Here is a 19,833-nt window from a genome sequence, read left to right as displayed (position 1 = left end):
GTGGCAGCTTGACTCACTGCACCACACATTGGCCCCCAGATGGATCTTTCTAAACCTGTAAGTATATTTTACTCAGGCCAGTGCCTGGTCAGAATAAAGGAGGCATCCAACACCCAGCGTCCTACGTAAGAAAAGTAGGTTTTATTATTTTATACACAATGTATGTCACTCAATCAACACTTCTGAGGATGAAGCAATCAATAACCTTGGGAGAGAGCATAATAAATTAAAAAGACCCAGAGGGGAAACAGCTCCTGGAGTGGGCAGACAAAGGTTCTAAGATGGGCTAATTAGGCGCTGCTGTTGCTGTTCAAGTCTCTGCCTGTGATGCTGGTATCCCATCCCAGAATGCTGCTCCGAGTTCCCGCTGCTTCACTTCCAATCCAGTTCCCTGCTAATGCCCCTGGGAAGTCAGCGGATGGTGGCCCAAGTGCTTATGTTCCTGCCCCCAGTTTGGGAGATCTGGATGGATTTCCTGGCTCCTGACTTCAGTCTGGTCCAGCCCTGGCTGTTGTGGCCATTTGGGAAGTAAGTTAGCACATGGCAGATCTCTCTCTCTCTCTCTCTCTCTCTTGTTCTCTCGCTCTCTGTTTCTCTCCCCTCTCTGTCTCTCTACCTCTGTCTATAAAGTAAACAAATAAATCTTTAAACAGTAGGCTACTTAAAAGGATTAACATGCCCAGGGTATAGAGAAGACAATGAAGGATTTTCACAAGATAATTTTGATTTAATAGATAATCTAGTTGCTACTTTAAGACATAAATACACAATATTCAAAATTCATAACTGAAAGCAATATATTTAACAATCAGATTAGACACAGTAGGAGAAAAACTTGGAGATTAGAAGGCACAGCAACAGAAAATATTCAAACTGAAGCCCAGAAGAAAATCAAAGAGTATAAGAAATATGAAGTTCACAGTGAACAAAACATGTAATTAGAGACATGGAAACAAACAAAACAGAAGAAATAAAACAGGGAAGAAGAAATATTTGAAAAAAAAGTATCCAGTCTGATGAAGACATGAACCTGTAGACTGAGGGAGCTCTGTGAGGATAGGGCATCTGGCCTGTCAGGTAAGACTCCAGGGAGGAGGGCAGGTCCCATGTCAGGGCTCCCGCCCGGCTCCAACTCCTGGCTCCTGCTTCCTGCCTGGACCCCAGGAGGCAGTGGTGATGACTCAGGTGGTTGGGGGTCTGCCACCCACATGGGAATTTGCAGTGAGTTCTGGTGGGCATCTGGGCAGTAGACGAGCAGATGGGAGCTCTCTTGCTCTCTCTGTATCTCAAATAAAGAAAAATTTACATAAATAAGAAGTTCTGTGAATGACAAGTAGGTGAAAAACAAACAAAAATACACCTAAATATATCATGATGAAACCTCAGAAATGCAAAGGTGACCAGAAAATGTCAAGAGCAACAAGAGAAAATTAACTTCAAAGAACAAACAACTTGACATTTAGTTCTGGATAGAAAAGAAGAAATATAAATGACGCTACAATGGTCTCTAAAGTGCTGAAAGTAACTGTCAACTTAGGATAATGTACTGAGCAACACTTGTCTATCCCTCAGAAACGTAGATAAAAATCAAGATATTTCCAGACACCAAAAAACTGTCATCAACAACTGTGCTCAAAGGAGCAGCAAAGGCGTATCTTTAGGTGGAGGACAAATGATGCTAGATGGAAACGCGGAACACAGCGGGGATAAAGGGACCCGGGACTCTGACACAGCTCCGTGTTACAGGTCTTCTCCTACACGTCACTTTCTGTTCATCGGCAACGTCCAGCTCGGTCTGACATGACGGCCCTGCCCTTCTCTCACCCCTCATGCACAGTCACGGTGGCGTCCGGGCGAGTCGTGCCCTTGGAGCTCACACCTCTTCACGTCCTTTTCTGTCTGGACCCACTGCTTGTGGGGAAGTCGTGCAGTGCACAAGGATTCTCGCTGAAGGATGATGGGATTGAATCCCCCTTCTCCTTGGCTCTGAGATACTTTTATTTTTTATTTATTTTTTATTTTTTTGACAGGCAGAGTGGACAGTGAGAGAGAGAGACAGAGAGAAAGGTCTTCCTTTGCCCTTGGTTCACCCTCCAATGGCTGGCACACTGCGCTGATCCAATGGCAGGAGCCAGGTGCTTCTCCTGGTCTCCCATGGGCTGCAGGACCCAAGCACTGGGGCCATCCTCCGCTGCACTCCCTGGTCACAGCAGAGAGCTGGCCTGGAAGAGGGGCAACCGGGACAGAATCCGGCACCCCGACCAGGACTAGAACCTGGTGTGCCGGCGCCGCAAGGCGGAGGATTAGCCTAGTGAGCCGCGGCGCCGGCCCTCCTTGGCTCTGGATGCTGGTTGTGCTGGGCAGGGTCTTGTCGACTGGGAGGAAAGGACTTGGTCCTGAATTTATATATCTTTATAGATGTATCTTTATATAGATATATGTATCTATATATATATAGATAGATATCTTTATAGATGTATCAGGCACACCTCTTAAAGGGCAGACAGAAGGGACATAGCTATATCTATATAGGTATATAGATATAGATATAGATATATAGATATCTATAAAGATAATGGGGTTCTCCCTTTTGTATCACCATGGATACAACTGGAGGACATCATGTAAAGTGAAATAAGCCAAAGACAAAATCCAATAAGCTCTTGTTTATATGTGAAAGTTAAATTTAAAAAGAGTATAAAAATAAAACTAAACAAAGAAGAAAAGAAGCAAATGCCTGTGTGTCTCAGTATTGCTGCAAATACAGCTTTGTCAAACTTTGTTTTACACATTTATCAAACCAATGGTTAAGGATGTTATACTACTCTATATAGTGTACTATGATCTCTGATTATGTCAGCATGTATTGCATATGGGGGAAATGGTCATCTTTCCAGTCATTACTTAGAAGTCCTTGCCTACATTCCCACTGAACTGGAGTCTGTTTACTTGTTGAACTATCTCATGGAGCACTAAGGCCTTGACTGTAATATAAACAAAAATACGTTATCTCAAAAAAAAAAAGAAAAAAAAGGAGGGAAGGAAGAGAGAAATAAAGGGGGCAAGAAGAAGGGTGGAGGAATTGTATCTATGAACGACCTTGAATCTGTCCTCTTTGTCTTAACACCACATTAATGTGACAACATGAAGTAAAAGTAAATTCACAAAACCAGAAATATCCTTCATGTTGCCTCTTAGAGCTATATATATTTCTATCTTGATATTTTTCATGCAATAATTTCAAGCTGCCTATATTTTCATATCCTGCATTTCAGTAGACATCACATAGTTGTTCTACATTTCTTAATCCATTTATTCAACTTGTTTTAATTGGTATCTGTAGACCATTCACAGTTAATGTAATCACATGGTTTGATGTTTTATGGCTTAAATACCATCACATTTTTTTTTGTTTTCTGTTTTTTTGCTTGCATTTTCCTGTTTTGTTTTTCCTGCCTTCACAATGTGGTTTTTTTTTTTTTTTTTACAGGCAGAGTGGACAGTGAGAGAGAGAGACAGAGAGAGAAAGGTCTTCCTTTTGCCGTTGGTTCACCCTCCAATGGCCGCCGCTGCAGCCGGCGCACCGCACTGATCCGATGGCAGGAGCCAGGATCCAGGTGCTTTTCCTGGTCTCCCATGGGGTGCAGGGCCCAAGCACCTGGGCCATCCTCCACTGCACTCCCTGGCCATAGCAGAGAGCTGGCCTGGAAGAGGGGCAACCGGGACAGAATCCGGCGCCCCAACCGGGACTAGAACCCAGTGTGCCAGCGCCGCAAGGTGGAGGATTAGCCTATTGAGCCACGGCGCCGGCCTACAATGTGGTTTTATTAACTTGTTTCTTTAAGACTCCCAGCTTGATTAATCTAAAACACTATTCAGTGTATCTGCTAGCACAATACTCAGCAATTCCTCTAAAGATCATTTGCTTTCTGTTCATAGAGCTTCATTTGAACCTTCTTTCAGGAAGAATATTCTTGTGATAAATTCTTGGTCTTCCTTCATCTTAGATGATTTTATTTTCTCTTTATTTCTATGATATTTAGAGTTTTGTATACTCACAATGTTTTTTAAGCACTTGAAAGATATTGTATCATTTCTTCCTATGCTCTCTGAGGAGAAATGCACTCTCATTTAGTTGTTTTTCCTCCTGGGTACTATATTGTTTCTCTATTTCTGCTTTCCCATCTTTATCTTTGTCTCCCTTTACCAGAAGTTTGCCTACACTGTGCCTGGGTGTGGATTTACTGAGTTTATCCTATTTGGAATTCATCTTTCTCCTTGAGTCTATAGGGTGTGCTTTTTGCCAAATGTGGCAACCACTGTCCCCTCTTTCTGCTGTACACAGGACTCCAGAGAAACGAGTGATCTGTTCCCCTGTCTATAGATCCACAAGGTTCTTCTCTTTATCATTCTGCTTTCTTTCTTCTGATGAGCTGGTGATTCATTTTGTCCTATATTACAGTTCACTAATGTTTTCCTCTGCACCATCCTTCTGTTGTTGAGCTCATCACTGAGTTCTTAAATCTTCAGTCATGGTACTTTTCAACTCCAGAATTTTTGTTTGACACTTTTTATTGTCTCCAGTTTCTTGAGTTAAACTTTCTATATTTTTGTTATATTTTCTATTTTTCAAAACTTACTTTAAGCTCTTTAGTAATGCTGGTTGAAGCATTTTCGTGATGCCTCCTTTAAACTGTTGGCAGTGTCATTCAAATCTCTACACCCTGATGTTAACATCTGTTGAATGACTTTTTAAATTCAAATTGAGACTTTTTAGTTTTGATATAGGAAGTGATTTTCAATGAATCCCAGACATATATTTTGGTTATTGATGTTTGTTTCCTTATTAATCTTTAAATTTCCATTTTAATAGATTCAGTATGACTTCTAGATATAAGTCAAAGAGCACAAAGATACTCCCTTTCTCCCTTCTTCCTTCTCTTCCTTCCACCGTCTCAAACCTATTTTTTTGTTTTTGACATAACATATATCAAATTTACTTTGCAGTAAAAAGGCTTAATATTTCGTTGAATAAGAAGTTTAACAAGTAAAAGGCAAAAAGACCTTAGTTTAGTGGGAACAAAGGCTATAAACAATTATTGAATGGAAAAATGGATTTTATCTGATTTGGCACTGCTGTTGCAGAGTTAGGGGGAGTTCCATCTCATTGTTGCTGGGAGAGTGTCTGTGTTTCCTATAGGACCTCCCCAGCACCAGCTTAGTAAAATAACATACTTCAGGCACTCTACCCAAAGATTTCCATGAGGGATAACTCAGAATGAGCCGACATTACTATATTTGCAATAACATGGAGAGGCAACTATGATGTTTGTGAAACACTTCTCTATTTCCAACAGAGCTAATTAACAGCCACCAGGGATTCTAGAGGGAAATTGGTCTCTAGATGGTTTTGTTCCATTTTCTAAAGATCCTGCATCCAATCGGCCTGGTGGTTCTTGATTGGTGTCAAGAGACAGTCCAATGCAAAACAAAGGATGGTATGAATCCATGTAACTTTGACTTCTGCTGTCAACATCATGATATCCACCAGAGTGTGCACAGGGGAAGAGTGGATAGCCTAGAGTCCTGAAATGCATTTTAGAGACACACGGTCGATGTTGAAGGCACTGGGGTAAATGAGGACTCTATTTCCCATGTCCCTGCTGCCAGGTATTTTTCCCCATGAAGTAGGGTCTTTGCTTGGGCTGGTAGATTCAGGACAGGAGCAGTTTTAGGAACTCTGAGACAAGCGACCTTCAAGGAGGCTGTGAGATCCCTTAGGGAGAGCCAGTGGACTCACAGGCTCTTTCTGGAAGACAGAAAAAGGATCTGCTCCCTCCCCTTATCCCAATTGCACATTTGCCACTGAATTATCATTTTGGTTTCCCCTAGTTTGGAAAGCTCTGAATGATTAGCAGACAGGATGCGCATGTTGAATTTTCTCTGGGACAGACTGGGCACATCTGAGGCTCAAGTGTTTCTTTTCTTACATTTCCAACTACCTAGCACAGCATCTTGATTTGCAGAAGAGTGAAGAGTTGAAGTCAGATCTTTGGTGACCCGTGGCTACATGTGGGTGAGTATGTGGGCTTACTGTGAGTGGGTCAACTCATCATTTATTTTTTGTAAACCAAAGCAGAGTTTGCTCCTCTTGGGCAGATCTCATACAGTAAAAGGCCTGGGGCTCTTGATTTTGATGAAATTAGAGAACAGTTCAGAGATGCGAGAGTTGACCAATGTGACAAAGACTCTCCCAAGAGAAGTCTGTGGATTTAAAGGTAAAAGAGAATATTGATTCTACATAGGTAGACAGCAGGAGGGATAAGAAATCAGAAATGGATTGTTGGAGTCAAGCCAAGTCACACTATTGCCTTTTCTATGTTTTAGGGACTGGGAAGTTTGGAAGATACAGATTCTTCCTGGATGATCACTTGGCATGGGGTTTGGGAAAAGCCACCTATATCACTGACTGATGCCAGTCTTAGATCAGTGAAGTCTGGGCTGAGTTTCAACATTCGCTGTAGTGTGGGTCTGTGACTTTACTAATGTAACTCATTTCAACCAGCTGCTGTTTGGCCACAGATGTTTGTCTTCATGATATTACATCCTAAACTTTTGAAACTAACTCTAAACATGAGAGTTTCTTGTATGTGGGAATACAGAATTCCATGGCCATCATATTTTTAGGGTACAATTTTTGTTTTGCAGTATTCATCGTGTCTTTCCAATTGATTTTTTTCTTACCAGGAATAAGTGGCATGACAAGACACATTGACAAATAAGTCATTTTTTTCAGTTTTTCAGTACACTATATCGAAAAATTATCAATGTTATTAAAATTATCATTTAATTAAACATAAGTATTTATTTGAAAGGCAGGGCAAAAGAGAGAGAGACAACAGTGCACACACATACACTCAGAGAAAGAGACAGAGAGATAGAAGACAGGGAGAGCTCTATCATTCTTCTGCTTGTTCACTGCCAAAATGGCTTCAATAGCCAAGGTCAATTAGGGTGAAATGGAGACAGAACTCCATCCAGGTCTCCCACATGCTGGCTGGGTTCCTCAGAAACTGCTTTATTATTATCTGCTTCCCTAGGCATTAACAGAAAGGTGGATTTGAAGGGGAGTAGCTGGGCCTTGAATAGCACTCTGACGTGTGGTGCCAGTAACATAACTGGAGGTTTGTCTGTTGTGCAACAGTGCTGGCTCCCACATCATTCTTTATTAAGATTATGAATTACAAACACAGTTCTAAATCATCTAGGCTTTTAGCTTACATGTATTATACTCATAGATAAAATAACCTATTTAACAATGAGCAGAAGCTATATAAAATACAAGGTTTTAAAAAATGAAGTGTTGGGGCCAGCATTGTGGCATAGAATGCTAAGCCTCTGCCTGCTGCACCAGCATCCTATATGGATCCCATATGTGTCCTGAGTGCTCCTCTTCCATCCCAGCTCTCTTCTTTGGCTTGGGAAAGCAGTAGAAGATGGCCCAAGTGCTCGGGCCCCTGCACTAACATGGGAGATGTGGAAGAAGGTCCTTACTCCTGGCTTTGGATTGACCCAGCTCTGTCCATTGTGGCCATTTGGAGAGTGAATCAGTGGATGAAACACATCTCTGTCTCCCTCTCTCTATAATTCTACCTCAAAAATAAATAGAACTAAAAATAAAAAAGACAATGAAAGCTCTATCAGAGAATTGACTGAAAAATTACTACAGGTTGAGCATTTGGCTTAATGGTTAAGATGTGAGTTGGAATGCCAAGTTCCCATAAATGGGTTCATACTTCAAGTCCTGGCTACACTGTGAATTCTAGCTCTCTGCTAGGGTGCACCTTAGGACACAGTAGGTGAAGGCTCAAGTAATTGTGTCCCTGTCATCGTGGAAGACCTGAATGAGTTCATATCTCTGGACTGGGCCAGTTCCAGGCTCTACAGACATCTGGGAGTTGGGTGATCAATGGATAACACCTCTCCCACTGTTGGGGCATATATACACAATGGGATATTATTCCTCTATAAAAAGAATGAAATTCTACCAATTCAGCAAAATGGATGCAACTGGAGGATATCAAGTTGACTTAAATAACGCAGGCACATAAAAACAAATACTGAATGTTCTCCCTCATATGTAGAGGTAAAATTAAAAGGAAAAAAATCAAAAAAGAAAAAAAATTCCAGTTTGTATCAATATTGATGTTAATACAGTTTTGCCAATCTTTGTTTCATGCTTTTGTCAGAAAGTGGTTAACCATGTTATACTACTAAAGTTTTAATGATCTGTGAGTAAGTTAACATTTATTGGATATAGGTGCATTGTTTGTCTTTCCTTTCAATTACTGTTTATAGCCCTTCCCTCTTTTCCTGCTGAACTAGGGTCTCTTTGCTTTTTACTTGTTGAACGCATTATTTGGTGGAGTATAAGCTGCTGAGTATATTGTAAATTAAAACACATAATCTCAAAAATGAGAGGAAGGAAGGAAGGAAGGAAGGAAGGAAGGAAGGAAAGAAAAGAAAAGAAAAGAAAAGAAAAGAAAAGAAAAGAAAAGAAAAGAAAAGAAAAGAAAAGAAAAGAAAAGAAAAGAAGGAAGGGAGGAGGGGAGGAAGGAAGGAAGGGGATAGAAGTGATGGAGAGGAAAAGGGAATATTTTTATAATCCTAGAATTGCATCCATGAATGATATTGAATCTTTTAACAACTATTAATCAAAAATAAATAAACAAGTAAATAATTTAATAAAATAAGTATATTTGGAAAAAAAGTCCAGTTGAACCCTCCGTCATTTGATTAATAAAATGTAGTTTTCTGTTATACAGTTGTGACACAGCAGATGGCTCAGTGAGAGCTGAAGAAGGAATTGAGAAGTGGTGATGTGGGATACAGGGAACAGGTCTGCAGTCCAGGAGTTCATCCTGGAGGGCTTCCCCACTGTCCAACACCTGGGGAAAATCTTATTCCTGGTGAACCTGCTGGCGTACCTGGCCTCCATCATGGGAAACACGCTCATCATCACCATCACCTGGGCTGACCATCGCCTCCACACACCCATGTACTTCTTCCTCAGCACTTTCTCCTTTGTGGAATGCTGCTTCATAACCACGGTGATTCCTAAACTGCTGGCCATCTTCCTGTCAGGGAGGCAAGTGATTTCCTTTGCTGCCTGCTTCACACAGCTTTTGTCTTTATTTTCCTGGGGTCAATAGCTTTCTTCCTTATGGGAGTGCTCTCTCTGGATCGGTACCTGGCCATTTGCAAACCTCTGCGTTACTCCAGCATCATGAGCCCCAGGGTGTGCTCTCTCCTGGTCACTGCCTGCTTCACTTTGGGATTTGTCTTAGCAGTGGCTCCAGTTGTCCATCTTTCCCAGTTGTCCTTCTGTGGCCCCAATGTCATCCCCCACTTCTTCTGTGATTTTGGGCCCTTGGCTAAGCTCTCCTGTTCTGACAGTAGATCTACTGAAATGCTGTTCTTCAATGTTGCATTTTTGGCTATTTTTATACCCATCCTTTTCACTGTCATCGCATACAGCCACATCGTAGTCACCATCGTGAGGCTCCCATCAGCCAAGGAGCGACAGAAAGCTTTCTCCACCTGCTCGTCTCACCTCATCGTCCTCTCTCTCATGTACGGCAGCTGTCTTTTCATCTATGTGAAGCCAAAGCAGACGAGCAGGGTGGACTTCAACAGACAGGCTGCTCTGGTGAACACGGTGCTGACCCCAGTGCTGAACCCTGTCATCTACACCCTGCGCAACAAGCAGGTGCACCAGGCTCTCAGGGGTGCCCTGTGCAGGGGGAAGTAGAACCACAGCTCCTCAGTGGAGGGTGCAGCTTTTCCCCAGTTGAGTCCAGAATTTCCTCAAGGTGCCCAGTCTTCTACACACTTGCCAATTTTGTATGTGTTACTTTTTTCATGTTTGATTGTTTATTTTAAATTAAGGGATAACCTGTTAATCATTTCTGGAAACTCTAAACATCTTCATTTTATTCAGATAAATATATCGTCCATCATCTGTTTTCATTTGTTGTGAATCATTAAGATAAATGACTTTAATGAAGATCCTTCAATACACGAATCTATTTCATGCTGGTGGAATCTCAAAGCTGACAAGCTATGGATTCCTGTATATATTTGTGGTAATTATAAGGAGGTAGAGAACAAAATTCCTGGTATTAAGAATATTAATTCATTCAAGGATAGCTGACCAGGGTATGATACTGAATGGTGAATACCAACACACACACAAACACACACACTCACACATTGACGTCTGACTGTCCTTCAATCTGTAACTCGTTGAAGAGTCTCAATGCTGTTCTTCTTAATGTTGAAAATCTGTATATAAAAAGAATAGTTACATAATTATAAACATATATATATAATATTTACAATTCTAGTTCTCCCTATCTTGCCTCTGGTTGAAGTGAAGTCATTGTTGACTTCACTTGTTTGCCAGGTTGGTTTTATAAGCAAAGGACTGAAGTTGAATTGCCTCAAGTAAAGAAGTATTGTGAACTGTGAAGTACAGAACTGAAGAGTTAAGATTTTTTCCCTACCATACAAAAATTTGTTTAATATCGGGGAAATCTAATCAGCGGTGGAAGAAGTCTGCCTGTGGCTGTGACGCTGTCCGAATGCACATATGAGTAAGTGTGTCAGTTGTGTAGTAAGAGGGCAGGTGGTGGTCACCTTTAGGCATCATCTTAGTACCACTGTGAGTGACAGTACTGATGCTTTCTGTGACATGATACTTTTAAAAAAGTGTGACTTGAGCATGGCACAGGGAGAATGGTGGGATGATTTAATGGTAAAATTAATATTATAATTGTCAGTTACTCAAGGCTTTGATCAGAAATGATAAATTAGAGGAAAAACACAGTATCTATAGTTCGTATGTTATAGTTGTTTAATGACAATGGTCATGCTTTTCTTTTTTTCATAGAAAGGTTTTATTTAATAAATATAAATTTCATAAGTACAACTGTTGTATTATAGTGGTTTTTCTCCCTATACCCACCTTCCCACCTCCAAGCAATCCCACTTCCTATTCCCTCTCCCCTCTCATTCTTCATTAAGAATCATTTTAATTATCTTTGTATACAGAAGATCAACTCTATACTAAGTAAAGATTTCAAGAGTTCACACCCCACACACACACAAAGAAGAAAGTACTGTTTGAAAACTAGTTTTACCATTAAGTCTCATAGTAAAACATATTAAGGTCAGAAGTCCTATATGGGGAGCAAGTGTACAGTGACTCCTGTTGTTGATTTAACATTTGACACTCTTATTTATGATGTCAATGATCTCCTGAGGCTCTTGTCATGAGCTGCCAAGGCTATGGAAGCCTCTTGAGTCCACAAACTCAGACATTATTTAGACAAGGCCATAATCAAAGTGGAAATTCTCTCTTCCCTTCAGAGAAAGGCACCTCCTTCTTTGACGGCCCATTCTTTCCACTGGGATCTAATTTATAGAGATCTTTCATGTAGGTTATTTTTTGCCACAGTGTCTTGGCTTTTCATGCCTGAAATACTCTCATGGGATTTTAGCCAGATCCAATGCCTTAAGAGCTGATTCTGAGGCCATAGTGCTGTTTAGGGCATTTGGCATTCTATGAGTTTGTTCTGTGCCCTGTTTCCCATGTTAGATTGTTCTCTCCTTTTTAATTCTTTTTTTTGGGGGGGGGGGCAGTCAGAGTTATACATTGAGAGAGAGAGAGAGAGAGAGAGAGAGAGAGTTATTGACAATGAGAGAGAAAGACAGAGAGAAAAGTCTTCCTTCTATTGGTTCACTCCCCTAATGGCTGCTACCACCAGCACTGTGCCGATCTGAAGTCAGGAAGTCTTCCTTCCATTGGTTCACTCCCCTAATGGCTGCTACCACCAGCACTGTGCCGATCTGAAGTCAGGAGCTGGGTACTTTCTCACGGTCACCCATGCGGGTGCAGGAACACCCAAGCACTTGGGCCACCCTGTGCTCACCTCCCGGGCCACAGCAGAGAGCTGGACTGGAAGAGGAGTAACCAGGATTAGTACCCAGCACCCAAACTGGGACTAGAACCCGGATGCTGGCACCACAGGTGGAGGATTAGCAAAGTGAGCCATGGCACTAGCCTTCTTTTTAATTCTATCAATTTTTCTTATTTTTATTTTTTTAACTTTTATTTAATAAATATAAATTTCCAAAGTACAACTTTTGGATTATAGCGGCTTTCCCCTCCATAACTTCCCTTATTATTAGCACACACTTGGTCTTATTTATGTGATCTCTTTGACACTTAATCCTGTCTTTATAAACTTAAACTGATCACTTTAACTAGTAAGATGGCATTAGTACATGCCAACTTAATGGGATTTGGAATTCCATGGCAAATTTTTAGTTTTACCCTTAGGGGTAAGTCCAAGGGATTGTGTCCCAAACTGTATATCTCCTCCCTCTTATTCTGGGAATGTGGGAAAAAAAAAACTGAGGGTGTGTGGGAGAACTCACAGTGTGGCGAAGACGTGAGTAGTCTTGGTGGGAGATGCCACAAACTCGGGCTTTGGCCACCTGGTGAGAGATATTGCAGAGGAATCTGAGTTTACACTGAGGACTGCAGAGATCCTTGTGTGGTCCTTGGGACAGAGCAGACAAATATAATACCCACTGGGTCTAGCGCTCAGGCACTGATTGCCATCAAGGAGAAGAGCTCAGCTGAGCAGAATTACTTCCCTTATGAATAAAAAAAAAGAGAAAGAGAGAAGATTTACCAGGCTAAACCTGGGTGTGTCCCCTTTGGCACACCCTTAACCCTGAAGAACTGAACAGAGCTCTCTGGCCACACCCACCACAAGCCTTTAAAGATTCATCAAAAGCAGACAGTCCACTTAAGCTAGAGTCATAGTATAATGAGAAAAGCCACCACAGCAAGAAAAAAAAAAAAAAAAGAAGAAACCAAAGAATATCTCCACAATGCCAAACAAAAAACACAGAAACCTAGGACCCAAGAACAAGGAAGACATCATGACTCTCCCGAAAGAACCAGATACTCCAATTCAAGATTATGAAGATGGGCCGGCGCCCCAGCTCACTAGGCTAATCCCCCGTCTTGTGGCGCCGGCACACCGGGTTCTAATCCCGGTCGGGGCGCCAGATTCTGTCCCAGTTGCCCCTCTTCCAGGCCAGCTCTCTGCTGTGGCCAGGGAGTGCAGTGGAGGATGGCCCAGGTGCTTGGGCCCTGCACCCCATGGGAGACCAGGAGAAGTACCTGGCTCCTGGCTCCTGCCATTGGATCAGCGCGGTGTGCCGGCCACAGCGCGCCGGCCGCGGTGGCCATTGGAGGATGAACCAACGGCAAAGGAAGACCTTTCTCTCTGTCTCTCTCTCTCTCACTGTCCACTCTGCCTGTACAAAAAATAAATAAAAAAATTTTAAAAAAAAGATTATGAAGATGATGAGATAGAAGAAATGCAAGATATGGAATTCAGAAAATTTATAAGAACATTTAGAAGTTATCAGACACAAATGCATGAACTACAGAAATCCATACAGTGCAGGACAGAAAATCTCTCTCATGCAAATGAAATCTTAAGGAAGAATCAAAATGAAATGAGGAATTTAGTAGAACATGAAATTGAGATATTGAAGAGAAATCAAAATAAAATGAAGAATTCAATATAACAAAAAAACACATTTGAAAGACTTAAACACAAAATCAGTGAGGCAGAAGAGAGAATATTGGACTTAGAAGATAGAGCACGGAAAGTATACAGTCAAACCAAAGAAAAGAAGAAGAAATTAGAAATCTAAAAAATATTGTTGGGAGTCTACAGGATACTATTTAAAAATACAACATTCAGGTTCTAGGAGTTGCTGAAGGCATGGAGAGAGAGAAAGGATTAGAGAGCCTTTTTAGTGAGATATTAGCAGAAAACTTCCTGGGTTTGGAGAAGGATGGAGACATCCTAGTACAGGAAGCTCATAGAACCTCTAGTAACCATGACCAAAAGAGATCCTCACCACGACACATTGTAATTAAACTCTCCACAGTGAAACATAAAGAAAAGATCCTAAAATGTGCAAGAGAGAAACGTCAGATTACTCTCAGAGGATCTCCAATCAGACTCACAGCAGACTTCTCATCAGAAACCCTACAGGCTAGGAGGGAATGGCGAGATATAGCCAGGTACTAAGAGAGAAAAACTGACAGCCCAGAATATTACATCCTGCAAAGCTCTCATTTGTGAATGAAGGTGAAATAAAGACCTCTTATTGCAAACAGAAATTGAAAGAATTTTTCGCCACTTGTCCAGCCCTGCAAAAGATGCTTAAAGATGTGTTACACACAGAAACACAGAAACACGGTCATCAATATGAAAGAAGGTAAAGGAAGGAAACCTCACAGCAAAAGAAGTTCAAAGCATATATTAGAAAATATCTTTGGGAAAATGGCAGGGCAAAATTACTACTTATTAATAGTCACATTGAACTTAAAGTTAATGGCCTCAACTGTCCAGTTGAAAGACACAGATTGGCTGAATGGGTTAAGGAACAAAACCCATCTATTTGCTGCTTACAAGAAACACTTCTTTCCAACAAAGATGTATGCAGACTGAAAGTGAAAGGCTGGAAAAAGATATACCATGTAAACAGAAATGAAAAAAGAGCTGGTTCAGCCATCTTAATATTAGACAAAATAAACTTTCACACAAAATTGTTAGGAGAGACAAAGAGGGGCACTATATAATGATTAAGGGATCAATTCAACAGGAAAATGTAAGGATTATAAACGTATATGCCCGTAATTACAGGGCACTGGGTTATTTAAAAGATATGTTAAGGCCAGTGCTGCGGCTCAGTTGGCTAATCCTCTGCCTGCAGCACCAGCACCCTAGGTCCTAGTCGCAGTTGGGGTGCTGGATTCTGTCCCGGTTGCTCCTCTTCCAGTCGAGCTCTCTGCTGTGGCCTGGGAAAGCAGCAGAGGATGGACCAAGTGCTTGTGTCCCTGAACTTACATGGGAGACCAGGAGGAAGCACCTGGCTCCTGGCTTCAGATCTGCACAGTGCGATGGCCATGGTGGACATTTGGGGGGTGAACCAATGGAAAAAGAAAGGTCTTTCTCTCTCTCTCTCTCTCTCTCTCTCTCACTGTCTAACTCTGTCTGTCAAAAAAAAAAGATATGTTAAGGAACTTAAAGGGAGAGTTAAACTCCAATACAATAGTATTGGGGGACTTCAATACTCCACTTTCAGAAATAGACAGATCAACCAGACAGAAGATCAACAAGGAAACAGGAGATTTAATGGACACTATAGCCCAAATGGATCTAACAGATATCTACAGAATCTACACTTAAAGAATTTATTTTCTTCTTAGCAGCACATGGAATCTAGCCTAGGATTGGCAACATACTAAGCCATAAAACAAGCCTCAGGAAATTCAAAAGAATTAGAATCATACCATGCAGCTTCTCAGACCACACTGGAATGAATCTGGAATTTAGCAACTCAGGAATCCCTAGAGCATATGCAAACACATGGAGACTGAACAACATGCTCCTAAATGAACAGTGGTTCATAGAAGAAATCAAAAGAGAAATAAAAAAATTCCTGGAAGTAAATGAAGATGACAGCACAACATATCAAAACTTATGGGATACAGCAAAAGCAATGTTAAGAGGAAAGTTTATAGCAATAGGTGCCTACATCAGGAAATTGGAAATGCACCAAATAAATTAGCTATCAATGCATCTCAAGTGTCTAGAAAAACTGCAGCAAACCAGACCCAAAACTAGTAGGAGAAGAGAAATAATTAAAATTAGAGAAGAAATCAACAGAATTGAATCCAAAATCATTACAAAAGATCAGCCAAATGAAGAGCTGTTTTTTTTTTTGAAAAAATAAACAAAATTGAAACTCCATGGACCAAATAATTAAAAGAAGAAAGAAAAGACCAAAATCGATAAAATCAGAGATTAAAAAGAGAATGTAACAAGAGACACCACTGAAATAAAAAGAGTTATCAGAAATTGCTACAAGGACTTGTATGCCAGCAAACAGGGAAACCTATCAGAAATGGATAGTTTCCTGGAAACATACAACCTATGTAAATTGAACCATGAAGATATAGAAAACCTAAACAGACCTATAACTGAGACAGAAATTGAATCACTAATGAAGGCCCTCCCAACAAAGGAAAGCCCAGGACCAGATGGATTCACTGCTGAATTCTACCAGACATTTAAAGAAGAATTAACTCCAGTTCTTCTCAAACTATTCGGAACAATCAAAAAAGAAGGAATCCTCCTAATTTCTTTCTATGAAGCCAGGATTGCCTTAATTCCTAAACCTGAAATAGATGCAACAGAGAAAGAGAATTACAGACCAATATTCCTGAGGAACATAGATGCAAAAATCCTCAATAAAATTCTGGCTAATAGAATGCAACAACACATCAGAAAGATCATCCACCCAGACCAAGTGGGGTTTATCCTGGTATGCAGGGATGGTTCAACATTCGCAAATCAATCAATGTGATACACCACATTAACAGACTGCAGAAGAAAAAACATACGATTATCTCAATATATGCAGAGAAACATTTGATAAAATACAGCACCATTTCATGATGAAAACTCTAAGCAAATTGGATATAGAAGGAACATTCCTCAATATAATCAAAGCAATTTATGAAAAACCCACGGCCAACATCCTATTGAATTGGAAAAAGTTGGAAGCATTTCCACTGAGATCTGGTACTAGACAGGGATGCCCACTCTCACCACTGCTATTCAATATAGTACTGGAAATTTTAGCCAGAGCCATTAGGCAAGAAAAAGAAATTAAAGGGATACAAATTGGGAAGGAAGAAGTCAAACTATCCCTGTTTGCAGATGATTTATTTAGGGGATCCAAAGAACTCTACTAAGAGACTATTGGAACTCTTAGAGGAGTTTGGCAAAGTAGCAGGATATAAAATTAGTGCAAAAAATCAACAGCCTTTGTATACACAGGCAATGCCATGGTTGAGAAAGAACTAAGATCAATCCCATTCACAATAGCCACAAAAACAATCAAATACCTTGGAATAAATTTAACCAAGGACGTCAAAGATCTCTACGATGAGAATTACAAAATCTTAAAGAAAGAAATAGAATACCAAAAAATGGAAAAATCTTCCATGTTCATGGATTTCCACAGCAGAAGCATGAAGCAAGACCTCTACGTTACACCTTACACAAAAATCCACTCAACATGGATTGCAGATCTAAATCTACAACCCAACACCATCAAATTATTAGAGAACATTGGAGAAACCCTTCAAGATATAGGCACCAGCAAAGACTTCTTGAAAAAGACTCCAGAGGCACATGCAGTCAAAGCCAAAATTAACAATTGGGATTGCATTAAATTGAGAAGTTTCTGTACTGCAAAAGAAACAGGAAAGTGAAGAGTCAACCGATGGAATGGGAAAAATATTTGCAAACTATGCAACCAATAAAGGATTAATAACTGGAATCTACAAAGAGATCAAGAAACTCCACAACAACAAACAAACAACCCACTTAAGAGATGGGCCAAGCATCGCAATAGACATTTTTCAAGAGGAGATTCAAATGGCCAACAGACACATGAAAAAATGTTGAGGATCACTAGCAATCAGGGAAATGCAAATCAAAACCAGTTAGAATGGCTCACATTCAGAAATCTACCAACAACAGATGCTGGCCAGGATGTGGGGGAAAAGGGGACTAACACACTGTTGGTGGGAATGCAAATTGGTTAAGACACTAGAGAAGTCAGTTTGGAGATTCCTCAGAAACCTGAATATAACCCTACCATATAACCCAGCCATCCCACTCCTTGGAATTTACCCAAAGGAAACTAAATTGGCAAACAATAAAGCTGTCTGCACCTCAATGTATATTGCAGCTCAATTCACAATAGCTAAGATCTGGAATCAACTTAAGTGCCCATCAACAGTAGACTGGATAAAGAAATTATGGGACATGTACTCTATAGAATACTATACAGCTGTAAAAAGCAATGAAATCTGGTCATTTGCAACAAAATGGAGGAATCTGGAACACATCATGCTGAGTGAATTAAGCCAGTCCCAAAGGGACAAATATCATATGTTCTCCCTGATTGGTGACAACTATCTGAGCACCAAAAAAGAAACCTGTTGAAGTGAAATGGACACTATGAGAAGCAGTGACTTGATCAGCCCTTGTCCTGACTGTTGATGAACAACTTAATACTTTATCCCTTTTAGTATTTTTTTGTTCTATTTAATAGTATTGGTTGAAATCTTTAATTAACACACAATTATTCTTGGGTGTTTAAATTTAACTGAAAATGGATCCCTGTTAAATATAAGAGTGGAAATAAGAGAGGGAGGAGATGTACAATTTGGGACATGCTCAATCAGACTTGCTCCGAACAGTAAAGTTAGACACGTGCCAGGGAATTCCATTCAATCCTGCCAAGGTGGTATGTACCAATGCCATCTCACTAGTCCAAGTGATCAATTTCAGTTCACAATTGATCATACTGATAGGTCTAAGCGTCAAAGGGATCACATAAACAAGACTAGTGTTTGCTAATACTAACTGATAGAATTAAAAAGGGAGAGAACGATCCAACATGGGAAGCGGGATACACAGCAGACTCATAGAATGGCAGATGTCCTAAATAGCACTCTGGCCTCAGAATCAGCCCTTAAGGTATTCGGATCTGACTTAAGAGCCCATAAGAGTATTTCAGGCATGGAAAGCCAAGACACTCTGGGAAAAAAAAAAAAAACCTGAATGAAACATCTCCGCGAGTGAGATCCCAGTTGAAAGAACAGTCCATCAAGGAAGGAGGTACCTTTCTCTGAAGGGTGCAGAGGACTTCCACTTTGACTATGGCCTTGTCAAAATAAGATCAGAGTTGGCAAACTCAAGAGGATTCCATAGCCTTGGCAACTCATGACAAGAGCCTAGGGTGATTACTGATGCCATAACCAAAAGTGTCAATTGTTAAATCAACAACAGGAGTCACTGTGCACTTATTCCTCATGTAGGATCTGTGTCCTTAATGTGTTGTACAATGTGAATTAATGCTATAACTAGGAGTGAAACAGTATTTTACACTTTATGTTCTGTGTGGGTGCAAACTGTTGAATTCTTTACTTAATATACACTAAGTTGATCTTCTGTATATAAAGATAATTGAAAATGAATCTTGATGTGAATGGAATGGGAGAGGGAGAGGGAGATGGGAGGGTTGCGGGTAGGAGGGAAGTTATTGGGGGGCGGGGGGAGCCACTGTAATCCAAAATCTGTACTTTGGAAATTTATATTTATTAAATAAAAGTTAAAAATATTTTTTAAAAAATGAAAAAGGGATTATTTTCAATGGATTTAAACACCTAAGAATTATTCTGAGTTAAGTAAAAGTTCAATTTAGTCACATTGTTCTGTTTTTTTTTGATAATAAGTGGCTGTTATGTGAAGTTTTAGTGACATAATCACAACTTGAAGACTAGACTTGATGCAACTAACGTTGTAGTTTTATAAACTTTTCCATATGATTTTATTAAGGCTATTTTCTTTTCCCCACATGTAGACAATTTATTGAATTGATAATAATTTTTCTCAGAATAACTAATGATCTGAACCGTCGTTGCTTTTTTGATCTCTAAAATTTGAAAATATGATTGCTCTAACATAGCAGACCATTTTTGGCAATTAACTTTTAAATAAAAGGGGTAAATATACCATGCTTCAATTCATTTTTCCAACATGAATTAAGTACACAGTTTAAAATTTGGTTGTCAGTAACACCATTCATTTACCA

At 40.2% G+C, this 19,833-nt stretch overlaps 1 long non-coding RNA gene and 1 pseudogene across 16 annotated transcripts in view; both read left to right on the top strand.

The window, feature by feature from the left end:
• LOC103351327 (uncharacterized) overlaps positions 1 to 19,833 on the top strand; it is a 555,796-nt gene that overhangs the window by 57,502 nt on the left and 478,461 nt on the right. The gene's annotated exons all lie outside the window — the stretch shown is intronic.
• Positions 8,831 to 10,251, top strand: LOC100345265 (olfactory receptor 6C4-like; annotated as a pseudogene).

This window comes from Oryctolagus cuniculus, chromosome 15, assembly GCF_964237555.1.
Source record: "Oryctolagus cuniculus chromosome 15, mOryCun1.1, whole genome shotgun sequence".
Classification (NCBI taxonomy): Eukaryota; Metazoa; Chordata; class Mammalia; order Lagomorpha; family Leporidae; genus Oryctolagus; species Oryctolagus cuniculus.
This window is presented reverse-complemented; position numbering and strand designations above follow the sequence as displayed.